The sequence below is a fragment of the Hermetia illucens genome, chromosome 5 (assembly GCF_905115235.1).
Source record: "Hermetia illucens chromosome 5, iHerIll2.2.curated.20191125, whole genome shotgun sequence".
NCBI lineage: Eukaryota > Metazoa > Arthropoda > Insecta > Diptera > Stratiomyidae > Hermetia > Hermetia illucens.
In genome coordinates this window covers 51,335,729-51,363,211 of record NC_051853.1, presented here as the reverse complement: position 1 = coordinate 51,363,211, position 27,483 = coordinate 51,335,729, and the positions used below count along the sequence as shown (strand labels likewise).

Below are 27,483 nucleotides of genomic sequence, written 5' to 3'. Positions count from 1 at the left end.
TTATACCTCGATAAGTTATTGCGAGACCTTGAAAAAACTAAGACGGGCAATCCAAATTCTTCGCAGGAGAAAGCTCACCAAAGGCGTCAGACTGGACCGCGGCAATGCGTGTCCGCGTGTCTCGCAACAAACGCAGCACTTAATCGAGGGTTTGGCTGGGAAGTTAAGAAATAGTTTGAATATCAGCGTTTCCAATGGTGTATTCGTTCTTTCAAATAAAAAATTCTTTGTGTCTGAAAAAAATGTGGGAACCTTATTTTTGAAATAACCCTCGTACTATTTTTAAGTTTTTTTGAGCATAAAAATATCAATCTATAGAGAGAGTCCATAGAAAATCTGATGATACAGGAGGTTTAAAAAATAGTTATGAAAGCCAAGTACTTTTTTCCTGTTACTTTTTCTGACAGTAGAGATTGAGTACGTTTCTATGAAACCATGTTCAAAATCGGCCTGTTCTTAAGGTGCTACCTCACTGACCTCGCTAAGGCGGCTGGATCTGTCACATGTTTAGTCTATAAATATTGAGAGATATCGTGTAAAGCTCATCGAAATCTTTTAGTTAGGCTATCTGGTGGCTAGTTAAAGCACATCATTGTACAACCACCATTTTTCTTGAAGTAATTTCTGTAAATAAATGCATTCATTCATAATGCTAACTTCCCAGTCGACCAAATACGTAATAAGCAATTTGTAAAAAAACTGATAAATGTTCTTTACAGGAAACTATGAATTCGGACCAATTGCCCATGTGGCTCAGTATGACGCTTTCCTCTACAGCATTTACATACTATCATAGAAGTGACAGCGACAGTCTTCGGACGTATATCCTTTCACATTGCACCTAGAATGGTGTCCTTTTGATAATGGTTTGCTTCTTGGTTTCATGATTAAGAATGGGTTTTTCTAGAATAAACAAAACAAAGTTTTTTTCCTGAACCCTTTTAACTGCTGTAAATACTTCAAACAGGCAATCGTGCGATGGCTGAGTAGATTTAGCATCAGCTTCTCCATCACGTGCCTTAGTTACGAATCGCAGTTATGTCATGGATGTTGTGTGAAATTGTCTCGTTGAAAATGAGATTTCGAGAAAAATTAATAAAAGCTGTGGCGATGCCCTATACTTTCCGAGGAAAGAGCAAGAGACAAAAGGAGAAAAGGGTAACGACCCCCAGAAAGTTTTTATTCAATTTTCTCCAAAGGTTATTATAATTAGTTAAACCCTAACTTTAAAATGTTGCGACGTTGATTATTGGATGCAGTTATGGATATGTTGGATGTTGTTTGTTTTTGTCTTGTCAGCTTAACCCGCTGCTTAAAATTTGTCACTTGCATTACACGACTTGTAGTGTACGCTAGTCTCATGTGTCCCTCGTAGGTAAGAGGAGCTAATACTGATTCACCCGACAGATCCACCTAGTTCTATCTTCTGCCATTGCTTCACCATTGCTACATAAGATGAAATCAAAGAAAGTTCTTCCTTTCGCGGTTGCAAAGTGGTGAAAAGGAAATCAAGTGAAGAAAATAACAGCTGATTCATGAAATGCATTGTTTCTTTAGTAAATCACTCCTCTTCCTTCGATCAGACCCCTCCCTGAGTATGAAAATACTGAAAACGGTATAAAAGCAAGCAACCTCAGAGGTAACATCTCAGTATCGCAGGAGGGCGAAAGAAAAGGTGTCAGCTGAGTTGAACGGTTTACTGCATATTCATGTAAGCAATGCATTCGAGGCTTTTCAACTCGAGTCTGGTTTTCGCGTTTCACTATCTTTCTCAGCTGAAGACAGTATTTCTGCATAACTATAAATGAGGTGAAGAATTGCATTAGGTAGAAGTTGGCTTTGTCAAATTCCTTTTTATCTATTCTCTTATATTGACGATGAGTTGCCGTTCGTTGCCTCTGGTAGTTGTTGCCATCTGTCCCGCCACATCGAGAAGGCCTTGCTTCTAAGCTCAGCTTTCTAAATTTTTCGAGTTTCTGGTTTCTTGCCCATTCTAAATCTTCTTTTGATCTTTAACAAGCATATCAACAGCATTGTTCCTGTTGCCTCAGATACTGTACGATACGATAAGGCTATTCTAAGTGTAGGTGTACGTTGCACTAGAATTCTCAGTCCACTTTGCTCCGGAAGTGAATCACCAGATACTTTGCTGTTATAAGGCAGCACCAAACTGATAATCATTAGAAATGTACGGTTGTTCTCAGTGGGACGCCCGACATTTTTTATCAGTTTGCATTACATGTCGGCAATCTTCCTCACTTTAGTTACTGCATATTTCACTTGAGTCCAACCTGGGGTCTGCCAGTATGCCCCGATATTTAAACGTTTTCTTTTTTACAATATGTTATTCAGCACTTCTACATCATCTTCTGACGATATATGTCGTTTCGTTCTAAGTATAATTTCATCCTTTTCTGCGGTTTAAATTGCGAAGCTCCAGTGATGACCAAGTCCTTAGCATCATCTGGTTTAACTTTCACTTGCCGTCTTCCCTATTGTGTGCAGATATTATACGTACGGATGTCCAGCTTTGCAAGTATCATAGAATTACATGTATAGAAATAGATTCCACATTGAGCTTATTCTATATTACCGCTATTCTCAAAATCTTTTATTGCTCTCGTAGTCGACCTGTACTGCGTTCTAGAGAGCCCGCTGGAAATTTGAACCGGTTCCGTCAGTCGCTAGGTTAGCATTTTTCATTTCATTTTCATTTCATTATCTTATAGATTACTATGTGGAATCCCCTTTGCCTCCACTAAGCTAGAGTGTCCTATATTTCTAGAGAAATTCCATCAAATAAGCAAGCGTTATTCGAATCCAATAGCATCCACGTTTTATGTTCGATTTGACTACGTCCACTTTTAATTCATTCCACCTATCAATAACGAAATTAAGTCTGGGGTCAGAAATCCATAAAGTTCTATAAGTCATTTATAATTGACAGTCTTAATTAGGAAAAATACGGGCCTGTGTTCTCAAGGAATATTGCTATGTAGGACGGAAAGCAATATCCTAATTTCGAAAATGGACCGCCATAACCAAAATCAGCTTGGCTTCAGTGTTATATATTTAGGTTCATACATACAGCTGCTACATCGGTGAGAGATATCCTTTGTTTTGCCATTCTAGCTTATTTGGGAACTCCCGTCTGCACCACGATATTTTCCTCAAAGGCATATCAATTCAAAAAGGTACTTGAAATCCTTGAACGATTTCCCTACACTATCAAGTGGCTTTTACATGGATTTCGTGGTGAATTGGAAGTTTGGTGATGATCAAAATGAACACAGATTTGACTTTTGTGCTCCGCAGTGTGAAATAGTTCTGAACTTAAAACATTCAAGCTTGCCAACATCTACGTGTAACTCTAGCTAGTTACCAATAATTTAACTTTTGAAGGAGTCCCAAGTTCGCATCAAAAATATTATCTGACTGTTTCATCCAAGCAAGGCACTAAAAATTGGCTCACCTCTCTCCTGGTAGGAGCCCAACCGTGATTGATAGCCAGTGGCTGGTGGGGCAATGTCAGCTAGAATTACCCCATGACCTATACCTCTACTTAACCACCAAAAATTAGATCTCATCAAGACATACGTTTTTCAAATGGAAAGATTCAAAGAATTGAATTAAAATGCCTGATTTAATTACATCTGACTGTAAGATGTTTCTTAATATTTTTAAGACCGAAGGAAATTAAGATTTCGCACTACACTTATAATGATTATCAAGATTGGATATGTTATTAGTGAACATCCAAGTTACCTATTGCTAACCACGAGAACAGGATTATCAACCAAATCGGAAAAGTGATGAATATTGATCGCTCATATGTGCCAACTCCTAACTACAGCTCAGTTGAAGCATCCATTTACGGGCCTGGGGTAAAAATTCTACCAAGCTTTCATGCAGAAAAAAACAAGTCGGCAAACCGGGAACTGGAGGTTTCAAGTATGAAAGGTTCTGTGTATTTTTTTATATATAAACATTTGAGTGAGCATTTATCCCATTAGTACCTAGCACGTGATATATATGCAAATAATTTTATTAGAATATTCACTTTCACATCTTAGAACTCGCACCGAAGCGACAATTTTAACCTATTATAACTATGTTAGCAATAATGCGGTTTCCACTAGACTTGCATTTTATAATTCTACGATGAACTTAAGGAGGTTTCGTAGTCAACTAATAAAAATGATAGTGGTGCTATTATTAATTCTATTTGAACAGATATCGACACGAAGTGCATTACCGAACCTAGGTACCGTATAGTGGTAGCTTCGTGATTTTTTCAAATCTGTCAGTTGGGTCGGTTCTGGTTCGTGGAAGAAATAACCTCCATGCATTCAATTTCTGAACTGTGACAAGGTTTGAAAACTACTAATCCAGATCTTTCATTTGGTACTCAACATTGTTCGGCGAAAAAAGTGTCCTCCCTTAATTTAATGTACAACGATATAATTGACAGTATGCGTGCGCGTTCATAATTTTGACTTTTCTTCCAAATTTGGTGTCAGTTGGTGTAACCTTTTCTGAGAAAAGTGCCTGTGATGGACAGACAGGCGGAGGGTCAAAGAATCCACTGCAAGGTCCTGGCAAGGATGATGCTGAACCTGAGAAAGCCACTGTATATATCTAGGTTCGTTATAGCCACGGTGGTGACTATGGTCTGTGCGACCTCAGTTTGGGGAAAGGCGCTGTAGATGTCAGTTAATGCTAAAAAACTGAGCGCAATCTACAAGAGGACAGTCCTAAAGGTTGACTTTGCCTTCAGGACTTTATGATCACATCTACGCAAAATAAAGTGCGACAGGCAGAGTGGAAAAACGTGTAGAGAAGGGAGGTGGCCAAACTAGAGTGAACTCACTCCGCCCCGTGATTCAATATTTTATGGTGGTTCCCCGGGGCAAGAGGGGCCTTGGGGGTAGTTTTAGTAGGTGGAAATCACACGCACTGACGTGTCCAGGCTAGTGTCTTCTGAAGATTTCATCCTCCCCAGGAAAAAAGATAGACAGACAGATAGTAAACCAATTTTGTTTATGATGTTTTAAATCCCTCATTGTTGACGCTAGCCTCAACTTTGATATTGATTGTTGTGTAGTTCTTCATAGAAGTTCAGATGAGGCGGAAAAACACGAGTCATTTTTGCTTCAAAGTGAAGACAAACGAAAGCAGCAGAGCGCTTTAGGAATCTGATTTAATTATCAATTCAAAACTCGTTATGTTCGATATGTTGTCATGTAATCCAGGGACTAGATTGAAAAAAAAAATGGAGAAAAATGAGCCAGAGCTTGTGAGATCTAGATCAATTCTCTTGTCCCAATCTGTTTCGGGCGGAAGTCAGCTATAAAAGGGAGTTTTCCTAACCCATGAGTTGTGGTATTCCTCCTGGCAATACTAGTGAAATTAACAAAAGTAGTAGAGATTCCCACCCACCAATGATTGTACTTATCTGCAGCTTTCCTCTTCCAATAAATAAAATACCGAGAGACAATGGCTAGTGGAAATTATATTTTTAAAACAAGTCGAAAACTCGGAGCTTGACGCTTTAGGCATGAAATTGTTGGTGGATTAGTCAGTTAAGAATTTTCAGGTGGAAAATTGATCCATCAAGCTGACCAAATGGAACCATCAGCTCAGTGATGCGCGGATAGCGCAAGCAAAAGGAGTAAAAAGTGTGAGACGCTATATTTCGGCCTATCAACGAATGGCCGACAATCTTTGCTGGGATTACCCTATTGCCACGAAACTTTGGAGCAGAGTCGTGTAAAAAGTGAAGTTTTAGATCTTCCAAAATATCCTCAAAATAAGTATTTTTTAACGATGCCTACCTTGTCCGTGTCTCCTGAGCATTTTTTCAAAGTTTAACAGTAGTCACTGTAGTAGTAGTCACTGAAAACCAAACCTGCTAAATGCGGAATAGATTGTAACAATTCGAACTTCAATTCCACGATTTTGGTTTTGAAACTGGACAGGCCCCAATGGCAAAAGAGGATTCTTTCGATTTTCAAATGAAGACGTTCATTCTTAATTTTTTCACTCAATTATTGTTTCTTTCGTTTTCCAAGTAATCAGTAAAGATGATTTCGCATGCATTGCAGGAAACTGTGACCATATCCTTGCGACCAGATTTCAGCGTTCTTCGGAGCGCGTTTGCTGTTTTGACTGTTTCTTTGCCTCTGGACTGTAATGGTATATGTATGTATATATATTCATGTTCCATCGACGGAAATATATTGACACAAGAACTTAGAGTTGCAACGAAAAAGCGCCAAAAAAATTTCAGAATCGATCATACAATAGAATTTATTTTGTTCTGTACACTTTGATTCGTCACTAAAAACCATATTGCCGATTTTGCCAATCATTTCGCAAGTAGTCACTCCACTGAGCGCCCCGGGGAGAATGATAACCATGTTTAAATTCATTTGTCCGAATAGTAAACGGTTGCAAACACAGGGACAGATCTGCCATAAACTTGGTCCAACTCATGTCTAATCAATTCCAGCGTAAGGGAAATGTAAGGGTTTTAACATTTCTCGAAATAATCTTTCTTCCATTTAGCCAAAAAAGTAAAAGTTTCGTCCTTCATTTGACAATAAAAATGAAACTTTGAAGCTATCTAGTGAGAACTGGCACTTTCTTAAAACATTTCTAAGGACTTATTGAATGTCCCTCGTCATTTTATCTTTGTACGATCTCAGAAAACGAATTTATACCTAGGAAATTATGGAAAATTTGGATTTAACGATTAATTGGATCGCTGTGGATAGTTAACAAGCTTTGAATTTGACTCTGATACACCTACATGAAGCATTCTGATTTTATAAATGCTGCAGCCACACTCCAATTTCGACAGGGCAGAAATTTCCATTTACTCCTTCTTCGGTTTTCGCTGTCTCCTTTTTGGAGAAAATTAAACCCTTTCTTTTCTAAAAATTTCAATTAATGAACCTTGAAAAGGGCAAATAGCTGCATATTTTTACAAGTCCTTTGCCCGCTTACTGAGGGTTATACATGTGTTTTCGTTCTTTTGCATTCTTTACACCCTATTAATCCTTTCGCTATCTTTGACTAGACAATTTCACTTCTTGCCAATTCTATGCATTTATACTTAATTGTTACTGATCCCACACCAAAACCAATCTGAACCATGATAACCATCGATCATAATTACCACACTTCCATCTAATTGACCATAAGCATTACGATACACACCGTAGCAACAATAAAAACAAAATAAATATTTTAATTTATAACTTTCTGAGCTGGTATTCAGGATGACACTTTGTTAAAATGAATTTTAAAGTCGAACAATGAAAGAAACAGCAAAAGAAGAGAGAAACTAGAAATTCAAGGCAGGAGGAAAAATGCTATGATATAGTGTAAGATGAAGTTGTGAATACAATGAGATAAATTTTTAACACGACTTCGGAGCAGACCGAAAAAGGGACGGCCAGCGGGATACTCCATGACAGGTGCAATTTTAGTCAACATTTAGGACGATCGGTCAAAAAGTAGACAAAAATTATTTGAGAAGAATTAGTGTCCTTTTTTTTATTCGAAAATATCATATATTAGTTCCATATGCAATACGAGATCCTTCGTGAAAGCTAATTTGACTGGCAACTTTCCCAATTGTATCTTCTTTGCAATGGATGGTTAGAGTATGAAAAGTATACAGACAACTAAAGTCAATTAAACTAAAATCAATTAGCTAATATACTATTTGTATGATAATTTCCCAGACGTGTCTACAAGTGTAATGGGCACCCACTGAACCGAGTACACAGGAGCAAAATTCATTTCGCCAGAGGATACATATTTTTCGCTCAAACTCGAGACGACACCGCAATCCATATTTACATCTGATAAGTCCTTGAATGATTGCTTAACATCACTTAACATTATGAACAAGTTTGTAACATATTTTGTACTTTTCTCCATCCCCCCACCCGCAAAGGAACTCTCATTAGTTATTAAAATATTCCTTTTCAGCCGATGTTGACGTTGAAGCAAAGAAAATGAAAGGAAGAATGTAAAAGTCACTTTTCTTATTACTTTTGTGAATGAAGTCATTGCGTGCACAGTAGGCAGATTTTATCGTTTATCTTCTTTTCCGCTCTTTAGCATTTATGCCCCGCAGCATGAAATGCCAAAGTTTAATAAAAGAGGGCTGAAAAAATAATAACATTTATTTGATGATCAACAAAAAAAAACACTGGGCAAGTCAGTTTTACTGTTGCAGATATTGCTTTTGAGAAACTAGACTTTTATTGATGTCTTTTCGTTAAATAGTATAGAAACAACATAATTTCCTTCCGAGATATATTTATTATATCTTTGGCTGTCCCCCGCAACCTACCCATCTGACATCGTCTTTGCTTGAATTTTGACGTAGATATTTACATATTTATTAGTGACAGTAACAATAAACTGACAAAACAAAGACAACAAACGGAATCTATTATTAGCTTCAAGCCAATAGATTTTCACTTGAATGAATTTAGGAGTAAATGGATGACTGACTAGCTTGATTGAATTTGAAGTAGGAGCGTTCATAATAATGCCTGATGCTATTTGCATATTTTGAGATACCTAGAGATGACCTATTTTCCTGAAATTTATGAATATTTAAGTATCTTCCACGTTCCAAAATTAAACATTGAAAAAAATTCAGGCCTATCAAGAAAATACCAATAAAACTTGCGAAGAAACCATTTTGGGATTTGGTAGCTTTTCACAGCTCAGAATCCTTACGGTAGGTTTAGTCCTCAACAACACGAGCGCTCCCCATAAAAATGAACTAAATGAAAAGAAACATCCTTTCCTAGTAGTGTTTAGTTTAACCCTTTCTATTAGTTGCGTGGAAATTATTATGTATTAAAATGTCTCCATGGATATTTTTTCATTTTATCCTTTTCTGAGAAGGAACTTGACAACAGGTTTTTCCCTCACGATGGATATTAGACATTTCACTTCAGAATATAACTCCTGGAAAGTTATAAAGCCCCAGAACGCCTTCTCTATACCCTGCAGAAAACACCGCTACAGACTTGAACCTATTATAAATGTAATACTGGAGGAAATGTCTCCAAGGGCGTATGAGCACATACGTTGGTATTTTATTTCTAAAATATTTTTCTTGTACAATTTCTTAAAAGCTTGTTCATTCTCTTCATTACATTAATTTTGTTTGCTTTTGTTGAACAAACAACTTCTAAGAGTGGACAAGAATAAAGGACGACTACACGTCCAGGAGCTAGGTGCAGTATGATGCTTTTTGTAGAGTTCGAACTCCACAAGTGGTATATGCATGATATTTAATATACGAAATCAGCTGATATATCTATCACCGTAGCAAATGTAACGATTGGCGACCATCTATAAACTCCTACCACGAGAATTTTAAAAAAGGTTTTAACGATTTTCTTAGCATATCTGAGAGCACCTTCTCAACGATATGGTTTACAATTTCAATCACAGACCTCCCTACGCATTATCCCGAAGCAAATCTTTTGTTGCTGACCCCATGGTCTCCCACGCCGTAGGAGTGAACAGATTATATGCAAACGAGCGGAAGAGAAAAGAGCGTGGGGTTTGGTGGTTATATCCTACTAACTAAACGCTGAGTGATAAAGGTCCAATGCAAACGGATTGACAACTGGTATATTCAGACATCATCCTCAATATTTCCACCACTATACACGCAAGTTACTAAAAGCAAGATTAGAGACCATTTTTACGAATGATCAGAAAAAAAAAAACAGAACACATCACAAGTAGCTGCGAATACTAATGGACATCTCTCTTGCAAGTCCTAGCAGCATAAATATCCTAGAACTGTGGTGAAGTGTCCGACGTATTAATATATGGTAATCCCATGGTCTTCTTCGGTCGCAGTAGAATGCATTTCGACCGATTGTCTGGTTGAAGTAGCATCCGTACAGCATGTTGCTTACGAGTCCGGGTAAAAGTTTGGGGATATGTCACTTGCGTTATTGTAGATGAAATCCGAGTCGTACAAGGTAGAGGGATTGCCGATTTCAATGGAAATTCGGGGAAAAGTCCTGGTCATGGCATAAATTATAGCGAAGTAGGCAAATTTCTTTTAAGTTAGATTTGTGGGGAATTTAGCTTGTGGTGTGACGGGCGAGAGTAAGAAAATTCTGTGTCGGGAATTTGTCGTTATATTAGTACTTTATTGTCGGACGTTCTTGGTAAATGAATAATATTCTTTTGTTTTTATGAATCACAACCTTGACAAGGATGGCTGCGATGATTAAGTTGATTGACCGTCCATCACGTCCATCGCTCGAATCCGGGATCATCATGGGTGCTTGTGTCCGTCTTTTCGCTGTTATTTTGCTGAACAAACAAACAAGTCGGGAGCTGAGCACTTCGAGTATAAAGGTTTTGTCTCCATCTTGTGCGAGAATTTCCTATTCACGTTTTCCCATTCGTATATACCGAAAAATTCAAAATATTCTTTAATAGATACGCGCATTTCTAACCTTCAGCCCCGTCGCTCATATGAGTTCACTTTAGAGAATGAAGCCGTCATACATGTCTTAAAGGGCGATAAATTCACTTGAAATACACAATTTTGCACCTTCTATAACTTCTATAACTGGATTTTTGCCAAACTTTCCAAAATTCTGCATTTTATTATTATGTGAACAGGTGTTTTCGGATAAATTTCTAGAAAATGGTAATATATTATTATTTACTTTGTTTAAGCAGATATCGGGATGGGATGTGTTTCGAGAGCTAGATTTAATATGGATGCACCATTTGATTTTTTTGAGATTTTTCGATTGGTTAGATTCTGAGAATGGAACCTGATACACTTTTGGGGTACACATCATTTCCCTATGTTTCGTCCAGTATCCAAAATATGATCAGCTTCAAAAGGTACTCATTGAGCCCTTTCATTTGCTACCCCACATGGCCATATTTTGTGAAAAGAAAATATTTATACCCCTCTTTCACATGTATGGGAAGCCCCCCTTAAACTCAGTGCAAAATGATGCCAACCAATATATATAAACGGATTTAGAGACTACACGTTCTCACCAAATTTCGTCATAATTCGTTTGACCGTTTCCGAGTAAATTGGGTGTGAAAGACAGCGGATATTTAAGGAAGTTGATTCGGACCCCTGGGACGGTACTTACAAAACAGTGACGTGCAAAATCAAAGGTAAACGCTCTCCATCAATTATTTGCTCTAACTTGCTATACGAGATAGTGATAAACCTTTTCCCACAAAATGTGAATACCGCTATTGTCCAAGTAGATCCGGAATCCCAATGATAAGCGAGCAACGGGGAAAGAAAATAAGGCTCTTAGGTTGGATAATATCCCCAAAAAAGCCCTTAAGGCTACAGTGAATATAGCATCAAAAATGTTTGCGGCGATATTCACCGCATGTCCTAAGGAAGGAGCATTTACCACAATTGGAAAAGCAGAGGCTGATTCTCACACCTAAGCCCGATAAACCGCTGAGTGAGCCTTCATCATAGAAACTGATATCCCTGCTAAATAATACTGGCAAATTATTTAAACGAATAATCTGTAACTGATTACTTCCAATTGCCGAAAAGAAAAGCGATCTCGCTGAGAATCAGTTCAGTTTTTGAAAGGGGAGACCGATGGATGCAGTTAGCCTAGTGCCTAACACAGCTAAGGCTGCGCTTGACAAGGACTAATGCTGTGCAGTGATCACACTCGATGTGACGAACGTCTTGAATTCCGCGAAATGGAGCAAAATACTTAAGCCTCTAATCAACTTAGGCTGGCCGAAGTACCTAGTGCGTATCGTTGCCGACTTCCTAATCGATAGGCTTCTGTGCTGTGAATCCGATGAAGAAATTGGAATTATATCAAACGATATATGGAATTTCACAAGGGTCCGTCCTAGGCCCAGTCATATTATTATCTATCATGAAGTGCTAACTCTAGACCTGCCATTAGTTTCGCTGATGACATTTATGTGACGGTTTTTGGGCACCTCCTCGAAAAAGTCGAGCTTTATGCAAATGAAGCAGTTTAAGACATTAAGTACGGGTTAGAGAATACCCGTCTGCTTCTCCCAGAACATAAGATGGAAGTAGTATTTATTAACAAACGAAGAAAGGGCACGTCCATGAAGATGAAATTTGGAACAAAAACCGTTCATTCAAGTACTTACGCACGTGCAATGTGCAGCAATCAAGGCATACAACATTGCAGTACTGATTGCGAGAATGTTACCGTGCCCAAGGCCGAGCCGTTGACTCCTTATTTCGAGGGTAATCAGTTCGATGCGACTGTATGCAACCCCAATGTGGGCAGATGCATTAAAAAATATAACAAATAGGAGAAAGATTTGAACTATGTATCGGGTTAGTGCACTCCAAACATGTTGCGCTTACAGAACGATATCCGACGAAACAGCCTGCTTGATAGCTAAACTGATCCCCGTTGAAATTCTGGCGAGAGAAGGAAAACGACTTTACGATCGTGCGTATCATATGGGAGAATCTCCTGCCGGTCGAGGGCAGTTCGCTAAATACTTCTACATGAAAAAGAATCTAATAAAGAAATATACTCCGACCTGATAGAAACGGTTAGATGCTCCTTCTATCACGGTTGCACATTAGTGCAACTTTTTTCAATTCAGAAGAACAACCACAAAAGGGAATATCGCGAAGGTCCATTTCATAACCCAAAAAAATCGGAAGTCTGGCAACATCCAAGTAATTACCACCAACGAATTTTATATTAAAAAATATCCGTACCTTGAGTGTTGAAAATGCAGATTAAAACGAAGAGATGACTTTAACTTTCAGCAGTCAGCCTTGGAAATGTTTGGGTTAGCTACGGCCGATTTTTGCATTAAATGGTAAGGAAGAATCATGCATTAATTCATTAATTAATCATGATCAACCTACAAAAGACAACCATAGCCACTGGGTCTTTCCATGCAGAGTAAATAAAAACATTGCGGCATATTATCATCGAGAGTAGCCGGGGTGAACAGTGACCCGAACTTCTCCTTAACCTGGACATCACATCTGGACATAAAGGCGAAATTGTGATGACTATCAATCGCGAATTGAGTTTTGAACTGTTCTTGAATATATCTTACATTCTAGCTCTGGCTCCCGGCGACGACCATTTGTTTCCTTGCCTCAAGGATCATATTTTTTTCAAAATGATACTAGGGCTTTAGAAGAATGTGTCGACCTCTTATCCAACTTTCAGATCGACAAAACTGTTTGGCCCTTCTACCTATAGAAGCTTCATGGGACTATGACGTCTAAGCAGAACTACTTCAAGGCAGCAGTTTTGACACCTGTACTCTATCTTACCAAAGCTTCCGATCCGACAACTTACTTGGATTTAAAAGCCGCAATCTTTACAGATTATTCCGTCATTTTAAAGACCAACTATAATATTCAGCTTGCATAAAAAAATCTTCAAAGCCATGGTAATTGCGCTCCGCATCTACCTAAGGTCCAGAAACCAACATAGTGTTCAGCCTTTGTGATGTAAAAAATTTTCAAACTGGTAAAATGATAAAGTTTTATCTTTTGGACTAGATAGATTTGAAAATTATTGAAAAACAACCCAGTTCACACAGGGAAAAATGTTTTTCATCAAGGCAACGAATTCTGTTGCATAGATTAAAAAAAAACGGGAAATGTCGCAGCATCCACCCAACTCGCAAGAATTACTTCACCTTTACATCTAGTTGTTCTCATATCCCAAAAAAGACGTCATACGTGGAAGAAATTTCCATGGAAGGAAAAGGTAATAGCAGCCACGGAAGCGTATTTCAACAGTTTTCCGGATTTTTACTTCAGGAATCAAATCCATAAATTAGAAGCTCATGGAGATTAATAAGTGTATTGAAGTTCAGGGAAGCAGGGAGTGAAATACATTTTAATGTCTTTTTATCGATAGTCAAAAATTATAGAACATTAGCATTATTGTTATTATACATTTGAAGAAAAATCCAATATAAAATGTATGCCCTATCATATGGTTGACATTCACCTTCGCGCCATTGTTCGCGGTTACGTGAAACACGCTTCAGCTCCCCACAGGATTCCTGATACGATCGCACTCCTCTTTTGTTCTTCATCTTCGCCTTTAGGGCGACCCACTTGACAGCCCTCTTGCAAGAGTGGATCCGACTGCATGGCGTAGCTAGTAATGGAATTGTCGCCTATCCTTAATGTGTGACCTATGCACTGCCATTTCCGCCTGCACATCACAGTTTGATGACAGTCACATATATACGAGTCTGTTGTGTAGGTCATCGCGTTGGATATTTTTTCTAATTACTAGTTATTAAAAAGAAAAAGTAAACAAATGAAGACTAGTGACCTTTAGGCATTTGGCCAAAGCAGAAAAATATGTTGTTGACTCGATATTTGTTTCATATCCACTGAGCATAATGCTAAATATCGCCAAATATTTCAACGTAGATATGAAATATTCATTCTGCTGTATATTGTGCTACCTGAAAAGGTCAGCTGAAACCTAAAAAAATATTTTTACCGCATAAACAAATCAAAAATGCTGCTGTTTTACCGGAACAAAAAATTATTCTTTTAAATTATTTGACACGAATTTCTTACTAAGTATATTTTCAATTTAACATGAAGAAAGGCTTGGGGGTAGAATATATCCGCCAAGAGGATGAAGACAGGAAGTTCGTCAGAAAAGGGTGAGAATTTCGCTCCTGGAAAAGTTTAAAAGCAAACGGATTGAACGTCTCCTTTAACAACGGGAGGATAGTGCGTTGTCGAATTCATAAATGATCAGAGCCAAATTTTCCAAATAATGAAGAAGAAAGTTTTCATCCTTGTGGTACAGCATTCTCGCTACACTATGTGGCCAAACTATATAAAATTAGTATCGAGAAGGGATAAATTCATTCATAAGAAGAATCCAACTGTTCCTATTAAATCATAACCAGGACTGTTTATTGGACATTCGCGCTCGCTAAAGCATTCCAAGGAGTATTTAAGGTGAAGGGCATACTCCGTTAGAAAGTCACTTTGGACCAACTCAAAAGCTTCAAAAGATACAATATCACTACAGGTAAAATTTCAGGCACCTCACCTTGAAGTGCGGTAAAGGCCACCCTCACGAGAAATCCACAATACCCTAATTAATGTAATTAATGTAATTGCGGTTAGAATGGCCATCCCATAAGAAACTGAATAAAGCTATACTTCCGCCAATTGAATTCACAAAAGCTGACAAATTGCTGCAAACAAAAGTAGCAATAACCCAAATGTAGCAACGAAACCTACAAAAATCATGCCAGTCACTACGTAGACGTTGACAGATGTCATAAAGTAAATAGCCTCTCTTGCGTCAACTTCCAATACGAAATTGCTTCCTTAAATATTTAATTAATTGAGTGAGTGTCTCCATACTCTCGTTGATCTCTCACGCTCAGTGTACCCCACCCCAAGAATTAATCTGCATTAGAGAAGCGTCTCTTCGTATCACTTTGCACTTTAAAACCAGACCAGGACTTCAAAATCTTGAGTAATCTCTAGTTTAGAGCTGAACACATCATAATTGCTGGGGACCTTTGAGGTACACCTCCTGTTCCAACAAAATTCGAAAGCCAAGCACCCAATCTGCAGAAGCACTCATTACACGGTGTACCCAGTAAATATTTGACTAATTCATGGTATTCGATAGAACCAGGCAGATCTTTTAAATAAAGTGCTGCAAAACTCTTCCAGATATGTTGAATTATCTTGCGCTGAAGTTAAAGTTCTTACATCCGAGTAACTCAAGAGGCAACAATCTAAAATAATAAGATCACGTCCAAATTAAGAGGAATAAATTCAGAAGAGATATAGCACCAAACTCAACGCCCACAAGTTAACAATCACGCAAAAATATTTTAGACTAGGTAGTCGACAACGCTGACAATGGGACTACTGAGGTTATAAAAACTACTACATACAGAATTATAAAATTAACTAAAATCGATGCGCCTGAACACAACTTTCTTCCTCACGGTATCCTGATTCTTTTGAAAGTTTTGCAGAATCTTAGAAGTTTCATAGACATGGGAACAAGATCAATATAAGGCATTCCCCTCCCAGATTAACTACTTGAGTACGTTAATCCGAGAGATGGGGGCTAAGTCCCAAAACAAAGAATGGTTACACAAATTGGCCGATATTAGACTCGATTCTCATATGTTCCAATATGCCAATGAATTTACAGATAAGTTCGAGCTTCATAACTTCGTTTTAACTAAGTATAATGAGCCCATCTTTGATAATAGGAAGGAGGCATAAATACTTCTTGAAGCTTTGAACACACAACTACCAGATTTATGCATTATTAAAACAATCATCAAGCCATTTTTCGACCTCGTTATCATTTTTGAGCTACTGATTCGTAAGGGTATGCTCTATTGAAGAAAATAAGTAGCAGTCCGTGTCTCTAAGTCTGGTAAATGTGGACGATGGGCGCTTCTCAATCAAGAGCTGTCAACTGTCCGTGTCTTATTGGCCATTCTGCACACTTTTCGATCAAAGCTTAGCTTGAGTTGACCATTTGCAATTGGTACCGATCAACTGCTACCGTTTCGTCAGGCTTTAGTACCTTATGATACAACACATCCGTTTGGTTCCACCAAACACAAAGCACTTCCCATCGCTTGCAAACGTGGTGAAACAGTTTGCGTCTCAAAGCGTCATCTTCGACCAAAAACTGCCATCCTGTTCAGAGACTTTTTTAGCGGCTGACCACGTTCCTTATTACGGATATTAAATTCATTCCTTGGAAAACTGCGCGACCAAGCTCTACAACACGATTCAGATAGAGTGTAACTGCGACGCAAAGTATTCGATGTGATTCTGCTACACAACAAGGTGGACTCAAGTGCCAAATCTTGCAGCAACTGCGGTGGACCGCATACCTACTGCTAACTATAGAGGTTGTTCAGTGTGCATGGATATTAAGCAGAAGATGTAACCCCGGCCACGTGACGTACCCAGATGTAAGCAGATATGAAATAAACAAATCATCTTTTAGAACTACACAGATGCCAGTCAACCAAAAACTGAAGCGACCGGTACAGACTAAGCCACCATTAAGGCTTGCTAATGGGAAATGGCCAAGGAGTGATGTTCATAAAGCAGCAGTGTCCCCGACTTACCTATAGAGAGCTTTTCAACCAAAATATACGGGCAGTGGACCACTTTTACCTAGATTACTCCTTGCTAGGCCATTAAGCAAGTTTTGCAGAAGAACAGAAGACGTCCTCAATTGTGTACTGCAGAGAGTTAATCCGCAGAAAGCTCTTGGCCTCGATAACATTATCGGAAAAGCAAGGATTTAATGCTAGCAAGATCCGGATAGCTCAGTGGTTAGAGCACTAGGCTGTCATACGGAAGGTCGCGGTTCAAATCTCACTGGTGGCAGTGGAATTTGCATCGTGATTTGACGTCGGATACCAGTCGACTCAGCTGTGAATGAGTACCTGAGTCAAATCAGGGTAATAATCTCGGGCGAGCGCAATGCTGACCACATTGCCTCCTAGTGAACCGTTACGGTCTTGAATGAAGTGCTCTAACACACTTAAAGGCCCTGATCCAATATGAATTGTTGCGCCAACGATTATTATTATTATTATTATTATAAGATCCAAACCACCAAAACTTTTCGAGAGTCTTCCACTGGCAAAACTCTCACCTGTCCTTGCTGGCGAAAAAGTAATTGCCCAACATCAGTTTGGCTTCTGCAAAAAGCATAGCATGACAAAATAAGGCAATAGAATTGTGCCGTAAATTAGCCGAGTATTAGAAGTATTATTCTGCCGCGTTCCTGGACGTAGAACCGGCATTTGGTAGGAATGTCTGGTGTGCAAAATTAAGAAACTACTTCACGCTAATATTCGCATTATTTTTGAATCCTATCTAATTGGGCGGAAGTTTAGAATTCAGTATTAAAGTTTTAACCCGCGTGACCACAACGTCAATGCTAGTATACCGCAAGGAAGCGTTCTAGGACCGATGTAACACATTATCTACAAATCAGACATGCCAAGTAACAATAAAATAGTCATATCATATCACATTTGCGGATGATACTACGTTTCTGGCCGCCAATGTCGAATCTTGATCGGAAGATCGAAGTCAATGAGCCGAAATGCACTCGTATAGCAAGCACGCTTCATCCCTCCAATCTTAAATAAAGCCAGAATTGTCCAATCTATGATAGTTGTGCCAAATACGTGTGTCAACGGATGACCATTAAAGTAAGGAGACTTCATTGGCTTTAAAACAAGCGCTCAATGCTTAAATTGGAATACAAAATTCTTTTGTACAAGGCAGTCATAAAGCCTAATCGGACATGTGGGATCAAGTTATGGGGTTCTACGAGAATATATTGCAATGCGGCTAATCCAGAATTCTGCGTACAATTACATCTTCAGATACCCATAGTCTTGCACGAAATTGCAACCTATACAAGCAAATTCATGTGCAAACTGACAGATTCTCTGAGGAAAGAATTACCTCCACACATGTTCTCAAACAGTGTCCGGCAGTTGTACAAAAGTTACCAGATGCCAACGCGAAACACTTGTAAGTATGGAACATGGTAAAGTTCGTATCGGTTATAGACTATAACCGGTAAAGGAGCATAATAGTTTTTCTAGGACGGAGCGCGAGTTCCTTTGACAATATTAACATTTTTATAGAACATTACCAACAGCAATTTCATATACAGACACCTAATAAATACCCTTCCAGGTTCAGACAACCCAGCTATTTCTTTTTTGTGCGTGCCACGATCAAAGACTTGGTTGCCTCACTATATTTTCGCAATCTAAAGTTCCTTTCAACTCGGTTGATCTCAAAACGCTTTCCAGTCTAGACGTTCTCAATTTTTAATGCCAGTCATCCACGCAGTCCTCAATAACTGCATCCAAAATGGATACTTCCTAACTACTTGGAAAATTGCAGAAATTCTGTCAGCTGTAATGACGTAATTGGGTTTGCGGTGGCCAAAAGACCATATTAAGTGGCCGGAGACGACCCAGATGGAAGAGCTATCCCAAAAACCCAAAAAGATGGCGAAATTGACCGTTAAGGTCCGCTCTCAAATATTAGTGGATTGAAGCTCCATCGAAGTATTCCATTGAGATTCCAACCCTTACGCTGATATTAGAGCATGTCCGTTATTAGAAAGAATTTTGCGGGGCGGGAAAGGAGTAAGGAAAAGAAAAGTCCTCAAATGGGAAGAATTAATTTCCATTAATAGTTCAAAATAAGAAAAAATCGTGAGAATATCTTTAGATTAATACAAAAAGTAAAAACAGAGAAGAACGAAAATATAAAAAAAATAAGAAATTAAAAGAAAATATAAAAAAAACAAATGTTAATCTACTACAAAGGAATATGGGATAAAGGCTCCCTTCCCTTAAAAGCTCTTAAGGGGAATTTCACATGCATTAATTGAACAAAACGTCGCCAATTTGGTTATGAGATGGATTAGAATACCAATTAGAATTCAGAAAAGGATGTGATCATACGTGAAGGCATCGGTAGGTCGAATAGTTTAAAACTGTTTATAGGAATGTTTTCATGCAGGGTCTATCTCCTTAATGATTCGCACTCCGCTTGTATACAATAGTGGAAAGTGAAGTGCACCAAAGTTGTTTCCATTGTCGTATTTCATTCTGTTCTGGCGAGGAAAATTCGATTGCACAATAAAGAAGCTCCTTCCAGAAGCTGTATTCTCTGATATCGAACTCTGCGAAGGACTCCTCTCGTGATGAACCGCGTCTCCACTTCCCAATTTCAAACATTTATTCGTTTACTGTCACTTGTATACTTTTCGAATTTTGAATTCTCAAAGAAAACAGTCTGACCCCTACAGCGGCCCTGAATCAACCCCTCCAATTAATTTGTTTGTCTGTTTGTGGTGGACAGATGGAGACAAGTTGCCGGTGCGCCGTCCTGAGCAACCGATTTAATAGCAAATGATAGGCGAATGCGTTTCAAATTTCGACTTTGCAAACGGTGCTTACTTCCTGGCTGTCGTATTTTGCGCGTTCTCCTTTACCACTAGCCGGGATTAAGTTAAACAACATTCGATTGCGTATGTGCGACCGGATGGGCATCGCGAAAATGTCACCTGTTGATTGCTGTCAGGCTATTCAATCATACAAAATACAGGATTAACTAGCGTACCGGGGCAATTTATCGTTAGTTGTTGAGGCAACAAAGCCAAACAACAGCTTAAACGTTAAAATGCCTTCAGGACTCCTGAGGCCGAACAAAGTGGCGGTCAGCTGCTAGAGGTTGAGTTAGATGCAATTCGGGAATTGGTGATGCAGTGGACGCTGGATGCGGATGACTTCATCTATTTCCTCAATTTCAGTTTTCGATTTTACAGAAATGTTGGTCGCCCCTAAAGCTCGGATTTGTAAAAAATTTGATTGCGACTGATTGCACTGCGCTGTCCGTTTAGCACCTTTTGGATTCTCTTAATCCAGTGTTACTCTGAACGCTGAAATTTTCGTCGCGTCTGTTACTTCCTGGTCTGAATTCAGGTCGGTTGCTCGCGACAAATCTGCGAATAAGCAGCTAAACGGGTCGGCATGTTCCAGTCCCAACTTATTGATTTTGTAAATATGTAGCGAGATGAGAAATTTGGACGTAGAACAACTACTTTCTTTCTCGACAAAACTCCACCATCTGCTTTTCCCAAGGTACATCATCGAACTCTCCACTCCAGTTGCTCAACTGTCCACCCATTAGCTGGTCCCAGTCCCACTAGTCCTCAATGCAAAAATACATTTTCAATCGCCTCATCATCCTGATGACCTGATCAAGTTTAAGTGCAAGGTAAATGTTCCCTTTCGACCGGTCATGCAATATTCGAGAATTGTTATGTACAAATTAACAATTTGTTAAAATGTAAATGAGTTTTATAAGTTAACAAGTCGCGAAACTGAAAGCTGGCCACTTTAGGTATGAAAGGTATTGTGTATTTCTTTTATTAAGCCATTTGAGTGTGCATTTGTCCCATTAGTACCTAGCATGTAATATATGGATATATTATGTAAGAATATCCACTTTCGCGTGATATTGACATTCAAAGTCTTGAATTTGGAAACAAACTCCAAACTACGAGAATTTGGAAGCAGGAAATTAGGAGGGCAAAAAGAAACTTCTTTATGGGAAGAAATGTCGGACCAGACCGATACCAAACAGTTCTGGCTAAAGATCAGTTGGTTCAAAAACTTTCAGAAAGGGTCCAGAGAACTTACATTATGGGATATATTTCTAATAAAAAAATTGGTTTATAACATTGGTATGTCAAACTAAATTTACTCAAGTATTAATGTTTTTTGATTCTTCAAATAGCCCCTATTAAATGATTATTATTATTTACTATTTTTTCTTTAATCTTTATTTTATTTAATATTTTAAATCCAAAATGAAATAACCGAGCTCAGGAGCAGGAGTTTTGCCCTATATGGCACTGATGCGGCAACATAGGCTGTGGCCTCCAGCTGTGCGGTAGTCTCTGACTACCCTTTACAGAATGGCTACAGGACGCACGCAACGACGGTCCTCTCTGCTGAACTGAATGGGATACAGACTGCACTCTTCTGGAGAAGCAAGATATCAGGGGAGAAATAGTTAACACAATAGCGAATTCAAACTTCGAGGAGGTAAAAATTCTGTGATCCCCAGCTAAAAGTGGAATTATGTTGAACAATATGCGCACTAAGTAGCAAAGGTAGTTCTAATCAGCGGAATAACCATGGTTTCATCCTTTGCAACTAAGGATGTGCTATGGGTGGTGCAGATTGGCAAGATGAATTACAGGCAACGACGTGATTAACAGGTAAAGATTCTGCGCAAGCTCAACAATGACAATTGTCTAAAGTGTGGCGTGCAGGAGACAATAGACCACCTTATTTTTGAGTGTAGGAGGCATAGTGTGGCTAGGAACGAATTCAATTGGAAAGAGTCCTTCAACTTCGTAAGAGTTTTTTTAAAAGAACAAAATCGACTCCGAATTGGGGAGTTGATTAGCTTCTTAAAACAATTAAGAATCCAGCTTTAGTGGTATGCGTCTACTCTCGCTTTTTATTTCATATTTCTTTAACCTTGCTTTTTGTGAGAAAATATGAATATCACAAGACACAAAGCACCGTTCTTAGTTCATTCCATCCATCCCATATATCCCGTATTTTATCTGCCTGGTTAAGATCAATGTGAATGAGTAGTACAAACTAGCGCATACTAGTTTCATCATATTCTTATTATCACAAAAACTAATAAAGCTAACATAATAGCAAAACGTGTAGTGGCAAATGATACAAAGTCTATAATACGTTATATACAACATAACCTAATCTTAACCCATAACGAGTCTGGCAACACAGGGCCCAAAGACCAAGTGACTGCTGGCACACATAGACCGAAGGCCTGGCCAATTCCCGCTCCCACGTACGATCATTGTGGACCGGACCAGAGAACTCAGTTCTCTCTGTTATCTTGCCGGGATTTCGTAGGACAACTAAAATCTACAACAACAACAACAGCAACAACATATAGTATTTTTTAAGGATAGGTAACAAAAATTATAAATTTCAAAATATTATATGGTTGATGTAACTGAAAGAGGGGGTGGGAAATAAGAAATTTTGGGGAGCATATTAGGAAAGGTAACACCCCTTAGAAGAAAAGGGAAGAATATTACCTACTATTACATCTATTCTCTTTTAAGATTGTTTCTGGAAAAGATGAATGAAGTACTGTTCATGTAGCAAACCCACGGGCCCTACACAGTCCAAAGAGCCTTCCAAATTTCCTTTCTATCTAATCTGCGAGATGTTTATGAGCATGTGCGAACTATTATTACAGTCTAATACTATAAAGCTTAAGGAGCCCATCCGTGGGTTTTACTTTAAACAGGGAACGCAGCATGTTTTCAGCTACTTTCGTGATAAAATGAGCATCGGACTTAACGTTAAAGCCTACAGTAGCGCCTTTGCCTACAAAATGATTCTTTACGAATTTTCAGCCCCTATAGTGAATTTGGAAGTGTTTCTTAGAACTAGTTCTATAACAGCAGAAGATCCCCAAGGTTCTATCTCTGGACCTATACAATATTTATGGTTGAGATTTCAATGTGGAACTCATCCAATTTGCTGATGATATTATTCGCTCCTAGTCTCAATCCCAAAGGAGGAAGGTATTAACCGCTATTAAATTGACCTCAGACCGAACTCCAAACCGTAGCATATGTAAGTGGAAGAATTCAAGCATCTAATTTTACGGGGTAGCACGCATACAATTAGAGGACTTTTGTAAAGGAAAAAAACTGCCCGGACTCAACAAACTATCTGAAAGCAAAAGTCTAACTCATTCGAATACATGTTCTTAACTTGGTTCAACAATCCTTTATTAAAAGAGGGAATCATCAATCCATCAATTATACCGGTCAAATTGAAACTCTCCAATAAAAACCTTTCTTAGGCCTAGCCATCAATCTTTTATCGTTACTTCTCAGCCTTTACGACAAGCCATATCCTGCTGTTTCAAAGAGCTAAGGAATATCTTTAGTGTTAAGCTTACTTAGTATGACCCCTTCATATGTGAATATATGTGAAAATGAAAAAAAAATAGACTGATGCCTTTCTAAATAATTACTAAAAAATCTTCTGTGTAGCTTCCTAACAATGTCTTTGGAAACACCTAACATAAATTAATTACCAATTAACAGGCAATCGAATTGTCCTTCTCCTTGTGGAAGCATGTTAAAGTGCGAATTTCCAAACTGTCATCAAATATTTGCTACATTTTCTGACCATTTAAATGTACCTTTAATTAATTAATTATTCCTTTCCACTCAGAACCCTGTATAAATAAGGCCATAGTAGCTGTAATTGGAGGACGATTTCTATACATAAAACTTTCAAGCTACGCAATTTGCGTGATCTCACCGAATTCCGAAACCTCGAATTGGGGTTTTAATTATTATTACCAACAAAGGGAGTCAAACACGACCCAAGAATATAAATCCTGCCTAATTGATAAGTACACCAAACGAAAATTCACCACTCATTGGTAGAACTGGAAACCTCAAGAAGTCCGCTTCACTTACTTTTCTCTTTAATGAACTCGTTTCAACGGCCAAACTCCTCCCGCCGATAATCCAATTCAAACAAAATAGAGCACAAATTCCAGGAACAATTTTCGCAACTTATTATCCTGACTAGGCAAAACCACAACAAAACTTTTTCTTTTGTTTGATGAATTTCCACAGAACACAGACAGGCAAATTGACTCTATTTCCACTAATTAGGGATTATTTACATTACACTAAGCACTTTCAATATTTCTGCACGGACGAAATGGATCGGCGGATTTCCAGCACTCTCACAGCAGATAATCCTCGCGAAAGGTGGCGGCGACCATCGCAGTCTAATCCTCCCGCTCGAACCGGCGGCAATTGCCGTTAATATCTCCACATAAACCCGAAGACCGCGTTGGAGTCAAAGCCAACAAGTTTCTTGCAACTACGGCGACTCCGGTTAAGCCAAAGAAAAACAAACTTTCAAATGCGGGTCATTATCGCTGATACCATCAAAGACCAACTACTTGGAAATGCACGCGGAATAAATTCACCCAAGCCTTTGCCACTTGTCGAGCTACGTGCCGCGGGGGTGGAAGCGGGGATCATGGACCGCAGGCTCTTGATTAATTATTGCATGTGAGCAGTGACCAGAAAAAAATCCAAGTCACCCAAATGACACTAACAAACGCCGCCTTTTCGGCTATCGGCACCCAAACCTCCACACGGTCACACACGGCCACTTGAATCCGTTAATCTGCCGTCTTAGCACCCAATTCGGCCGAGCTCATGAGTGCACCGCAATAGATCTATCTTTGTATCTTAAGATAACAAAACGACCACGAGACAAGTCGAGGAAATCACCTGAAGACGCCGCCTTGAGTGCGGCGGATGCACATTGAAGCGCGCGACCCGGATGAGGCCACTCGTCGTGGGAAAAGAACTCGCGAGCGTGCTAGTAATTTCCACGTAAAAATAACGCCAGACGCAGCATATTACACCAAACTTGTCGAAGATCGCGGATAGACTGAAGATGAGTCTCTAAAGACGTCGATGAAACGGAGATGGAAGCGAGGCACCGCGCGCCGGCGATAGCGCTAGCGTTGGTGACTCGTTCGGCCTCCTACACACGCCACTTCCGGAACCTCCTGCTCCGCGGTGAGAAACGCGCATCTAAAAGCCGAACAAGTGCGAAATGGCAAGGATTCCATCTCTCCTGCGAATGAAATTCCACCACAGGACTCAGGTGTTCCGTTCCACGATTCCCACGCTCCAGAGTGCGTACTGAGTGAAAGTCCCCAAAACCCCACTCGTTTCGAATATCAACAAATTCGTCCTTTTCTCCATTCTTCAACCAACAACAGACTCCAACGTCCGCCTGAATCGAAGGATATCCTTCCCAGTGCTCCTTTAGATTGCGCAGGCTTTCTCCTTCGCCTGAAAACGTAGCACAGCTTTGGAATTTCAGATGAGTGAAAGCTTTCACACGGGGCAGACGAAGTTCGAAAGATTTACGGATGGAATTAGGATGAGTGCAGGTCATAGTATTTTCGAAATTACCTGACAAATATTCGCACCACAGCAATTCAACGTTCCGAATGAGAACCACTTAATTTATCGTGGAGTGCGCTTGGAATTTATTGAGTAATTAATGAATTGCAAGAATGTAACTTTTTACTGCAGGGATGTGGCCTCCAAGAGCCTTAGAAAGTGTGCCCGCAAGCCAGAGTGTTGGTAAAAATAACTTAATCTCAAGCGGATCTGTATCTTCCGAGACGAAATTCTGCAGCTAAACTTTCAAGTGATTGGCAAACTCCAACAAGTGCCTGAAAATCATCCATTTTTCGCCTTCTTAAAATAAAGATATGCATTCTCCTATGATAAGCGTGCGTTATGATTTTCCGCGAAAATAATCAAATGTTTTCATCAAATCGAACAAGAATTTTCCTTGGAATATTCTGAGGAATGCTTTTATCTTTTCCCAAGAACCGAGACACGTGCGGGGGTGGAAAAAAAGATCATAATTTTTTACCTAAAGTGGACAAAAAGCCCACATGAATGTTGCGTAGATACGAAAAGTAGGAAATGAATTTCACACAACAGATTAGGAATTACTCCACTGTCCATGAAGGGAAGGTGTTTGGAATCTAGAATTATGAAAGAGAAAAGAACAAAATTAAGATTTATTCTTTACACAAGATTACCAATTCGGTTTTTTAAGGTTTTGTTTGCAAAATCGAAGGATATATGTTTGCAAAACAAAACCTTATTAAAATCGGTTCAATGTCTGTCTGTCTGTCCGTCTGTCTGCCTTTTTTTTTTAAGGAAGTGGAAATCTTCAAAATACTCTAGCCTGGGCACGCCAGAGTGTGGGAATTTTACCCGCCAAAATCACCCCCGACTCCCCCTCAACCCCGTGGAACCACCTTTAGGTATTACATCACGAGGCGGAATTAGCTTACTTTAGCTAGGTCTCCTTCCGGCTTCCCGCGTGGTTCGTAAGTGCGCCTTTCTCACTTCTTCAGCTTTTCGCAGTTTATCCTGGATTACTGCGATCCTGGAATTGATCGCATCCCAGTCTTCCTGGCAAGCTACCATTCTCCGGACAAAATGTTCCGGTGATAGCACTTCACCTAAAGTTTCCTCCAGGTTCCTCCTTTCTTTCGCGCACCTAGGACACTGGAAGAAAACGTGCGCTGTGTCCTCTGGTGCCCAATTTAAACCTGTACAGGTATTGACAGTATCCTCCATGGCCGGTGAGAAACTGGGTGAAATTATAATTGATCTCCCCATGTTTTCTCTCCCGCCACTCCAGCCCCCCTAATAGAAGGGATGAATTTGTAACTCCAACGACCCTTTTCTAACTGGTCCCATCGCTGTTGCCATCTGCTTATTGGTCCCTCTCTTTCGGTTTTTTCGCCTGCGATAAGGGAGAGATGGACCTGGTGTTATAAATGTTCATCATTTCGATTGGCACAATGTCAATCGGCATCATTCCTGAGATGACGAACGCTGCGTCGTCTGAGACGTCCTGGAGGTAGAACACACCCTTAAAGCTGTTCTTCTGTAAACCCTACTCAGTTTATATGCATTGCGTTTCCCCAAACTGGGACTGCATAGAGCATGACAGAACTCACCACCCTGGCTAAGAGTAGCCTGCAAGTATGTCGCGGTCCTCCTGTGTTCGGCATCATTCTTGCGAGAGCCATACTCGTGGTGAATGCTTTTGCAAGTACGCTTAAAATTGAGTTTTCCGTCTATCATCACCCCCAAGTATTTGATGACCGGTTTGGAAGTGATGATACGATTCCCAATTCTAATGCAGGCGTAATTTCTTTTGCGGCGCTTA

The 27,483-nt window shown here is 39.4% G+C and overlaps 1 protein-coding gene across 1 annotated transcript in view; it reads right to left on the bottom strand.

Annotated features, from left to right (window-relative positions):
* LOC119657775 (neural cell adhesion molecule 2) overlaps window positions 1-25,161 on the bottom strand; it is a 641,753-nt gene extending 616,592 nt beyond the window's left edge. Inside the window, exon 1 of the mRNA XM_038064845.1 lies at window positions 24,165-25,161. The gene's annotated coding sequence lies outside the window, so the exon portion shown is untranslated. The remainder of the gene's footprint in view (window positions 1-24,164) is intronic.
* Window positions 25,162-27,483: the final 2,322 nt, after the last annotated feature.